Source organism: Suricata suricatta, chromosome 6 (assembly GCF_006229205.1).
Source record: "Suricata suricatta isolate VVHF042 chromosome 6, meerkat_22Aug2017_6uvM2_HiC, whole genome shotgun sequence".
Taxonomy (NCBI): Eukaryota; Metazoa; Chordata; class Mammalia; order Carnivora; family Herpestidae; genus Suricata; species Suricata suricatta.
The window spans coordinates 84,666,103-84,669,718 of NC_043705.1; the positions used below are offsets into that span (position 1 = coordinate 84,666,103).

The 3,616-nt window shown below is 59.9% G+C and overlaps 1 protein-coding gene across 2 annotated transcripts in view; it reads right to left on the bottom strand.

The window, feature by feature from the left end:
• NSD1 (nuclear receptor binding SET domain protein 1) overlaps positions 1-486 on the bottom strand; it is a 137,724-nt gene extending 137,238 nt beyond the window's left edge. Inside the window, exon 1 of one of the 2 annotated variants that reach the window (XM_029942769.1) lies at positions 379-486. The gene's annotated coding sequence lies outside the window, so the exon portion shown is untranslated. Of the gene's footprint in view, positions 1-131; positions 186-378 lie in introns of those variants that run through there. The other variant, XM_029942771.1, reaches the window with a different exon arrangement.
• Positions 487-3,616: the final 3,130 nt, after the last annotated feature.

A 3,616-nucleotide genomic window follows, 5' to 3' on the forward strand; every position in this document is an offset into this window, starting at 1 on the left:
CGGCCCGGGCCTACGGGCCGGCCCGGCAGCCCGGGCGGGGCCTGAGGCGGGCTCCCCAGGGGCCTCGCGCGCCTCCCCGGAGTGTCTAGGCCTGCGGGCGTCGTGGGTGGCACTCAGATCCCCTCACCTACCTCGGGGAGCTACTATGGCCCCGGGCTGCACACGACTCCTGCACCCTACCCATTTCGAGCCCCATTCCCGGCAGCACCTGGCCCGACTGAGGCCTGTCCGGCCGCCCAGCCAGCTCCGTTCGGGCCCGCGTCAGTCCCGGCCTCCATCTTAGGTTACAGCCCGGCTCCCCATCCACTGGGCACCTGCCCTCAGCCCGCTCGGCTCGGCCCGAAGCCAAGGCAACCCCCCTCCTACCGCGGGGCTCACCTGGGGGCTTGGGCTGGGGTCTTCGAAGCCTCAGGCCCCGAGCAGATGCGGCCGCAGGTGAACCCCCTGCCCAGCCGCACCCCAAACCCACACCACCACCACCACAGACCAAGCTGAGCAGGAAACAAAATGGAGGCAGCAGCTCGGGTCTGCCTCCCAGAGCCAAGATTGTGCAGCCCCAGGGCTCCCTCCTGCCTCAGGCCCGACGCCCGCGAAGCAGGGGGCTGGCTCGTCCCGGGCAAAACAGGCAGCCGCCCTAGAGCAGCGCAGACAGGCTGGGGACTCAGCCCTGCGGCCCCCAGAGCCCCTCACCCACCACCCGTTCCCTTCCCCCTCCTCCCTATTTCTCTCCCTCCCCCTGCCCGGCCTTGCTGGGTGAGCGGCGATCGGGAGCCGGGTCGGGTCGGGTTACCCGCCTGGGCACTGCCGGCCTGGCCGTGGCCTCGGCCAAGGGATGAGACTGGGCGACCCCCGCGCTGAGCCCACCCCCCGCACCGGAGCCGGGCAGCAGCCTGACAGCGCGCCCGCACCTCGGCCTGCCGCCGTGCGGCCCCCGCCCAGTGAGGCCGTGTCCCCAGCCGGGGCACCGCCAGGACGAAGCTCCCTCGCCACCCCGGAGCCCAGGGGTCCTCGCTGCCTCGGGCGGGGCGAGGGGAGCGCTGGGGGGAGGGGTCCACTAATCCCTGCACCGCCTCCCGCGCCTAGTCTGGGTCTGGGCCTGACACGGGGACTCGGGCCGCAGGCGCGGGCGGGCGTCAGTAGGTGTGTGCGCGCGGGGCTGGGGACGCGGGCTGGGGGCCCGGAGGGGCCGCGCCTCGCACCGTGGACGCTGCAGTTCTCCGCACCCAGGCAGATGGCCCTCTCGTGCCACAGTCGCCCTGCACGGGCCGCCTGCTCCGCAGCCCTGATCCCCCGGGAGCGCGCGCCTCGCCCCTGCGAGCCGGGCTTCGGGACCCCAGCGGAACTGCGCGGGGAGGGCTGACCGCGCGGCTGTCCCAGCCAGGCCTAATGGCCTCATCGTCTAATCCTCCGCCTGGTGCTGTCTGCTCCCAGGGCGTCTTGGACCTCGAGGCCTGCACCCGGCGCCCGGGGCCCCACGGCTCTGGCCTAGAGCGGCCGCGAAGCGTCCAATTATCAAAGACGGCGCAAGGACAGGTCAAGGAACCCAAACCCAGCCTCACCCTGAGATTCCGGCAACCAAAGCTCTTCCCCCAATTCGGTCTGACTTCGTCGTCTCCTGGGCTATTGTACCCCAGCAAAAAGCTCACCTCTGCAGCTAGCTGTTAACCTAAAGTGCTAAGGACATCTTCGCTGTTGAGAGAAAACCATTACCTACCGCCATAAAAATCCCGCCTCCTCCAGAAAGCCTACCGTGATTAAAGTTAACTCCATCTCAAAGCTGAGGGCGCCGCCCTCGAGAGCCACGTGACCATGAGTCCTCCCTGGGCTTAGTAAATGTGCATAATTATTGCCCCAGTGGAGTGTTTACCCTCAGCCCTTCTATCTGTTAGCCGTAAGCCCACTTGGGAAGAAAGGCCACTTTTGGCCTTGCCCTGCGCTGCGTCGGCCCCGGGGTCCCTAAACTCCACCCTCAAGCCTTCCCCACCTTTCTCCCGGAGATTGGCCCCAGTAGGCTAGGAGCTCAGGATGCCCCTAATCTCCTACTCTCCAAAGCCCACAGTCCACCCCTGGAGACACAAGTAAACAGGTCCATAGCACACCGTGTAGGTGCTGGGATGCAGCTCCTGCCAAGACACCAAGCAGGCTTTCTTAGAGGGAAGATGTCCCCTGGAGGCAAAGTAATGGCACCCCACTCCAACTGTGACCCCAGGGGGCTTCTGAGGGACTCTGAAGGTTCCTGGGTGCCAAGTAAGGTTGGCAGAGTTCTGTGCACTAGGACCAGCAGGAGAAAAGCTGGGTCTACACCACAGGGTCCTGCCCTACAGGGACCAGCCTTTGCTCTGCTAAGAAGCCATTCCTGCCAACCCCATCTGGGCAATTCAGTGGGGAAGCTTTGACTGTTTCCTTCTTCACACCTAATAATCTGAGCTAAGTATTTCTGACTGACAATTACCCCCTGCTAATTGCCCCAATTCATCAACGCTCCTCTCAACATTTTACTTTCCCACAGACCATCCTGAAGGCCTCAGAGCTGCCCCTTTTGGGCTTGAGCCAGTCACTTAGCCCCAAGCCTCTGTTTCCTCACCTGTGCTTTCCAATGCACAGAGATAGCTATAAGGTTCCTCCAAGGGAAAGGTAAGTTTTAGAAGCCTGTGCAGACTAAGCACTTGGTGAATGCTGAAATGTAATTCATTGCTTCATTCAGCAACCAATTGCTGCATTCTGGTCAATATGCTGGGTGCTGGGAAAACAAAGGAAGAGATACCTGCCCCAGGAATCCCCAGGCCTCAGGAAAAGACAATGAAATCAACGTGCTAAAGTCTGAAGAGGTGCTGGAATAATGATTCCTCCCAGAGCTGACCTATGAACTTCACTGTTCTATAGGAAACCCTTTTTACAACTTTCCAGCCCCCAAGAAAAAGCAGTAGAGGTTAGAAGGGGGATAGGCAGCTGGGATGAACAGGTTACTGGAATCCCAGGGTAAACCTCTTGGACTTTCTGGAGTGACCTCAGGAAGCCCTTCCTGTCTGTTAAGTAGAACTTGGCTACAGTGGTCTCAACTACAACGACCCCCTCGGGGGCCTCTGCATCCAGCAGGCCCTGGCCAAGTGCCTCATTTATGTCCATTCTGGATTGAAGGGACCCACAGGATCACAAATTCTCACAAGGACACTGGCTTTTGAAATCAGGGAAGAAGAGATAGGGTTCAGTCCTACTCTCTTTCTCATCTTTGCTCAGGGACCTTTTCTGGGCCTGTATCTCTCATCCTTAGACTGAGATTAGAATCAAATACTTGCTAAGTCTATGCTGTGCCATGCTGGGCACTTGACACACATTAATTCCTTTAACCCTTCAGCAGTCCTGTAAAAAACTGAAATCCAAAAGTTGAAGCTCTTCTGCAAGGTATCAGAGCCTTAACTGTCACCTGATGTGCGTGGCCTCATATCTATTGCTCTTGGCTGGCACACAGACACCATCTGTGAGAGCCCAACATGATGCCTCACCACAGGTGCTCAGGAATTTGAGTGTCAGGCAGTGACATTACCTTAGCCTCAGTTTCCTTATCTGTGAATTATGGTTATTGATAATTCCTACCTTGCTGAGATAAATACCTGTC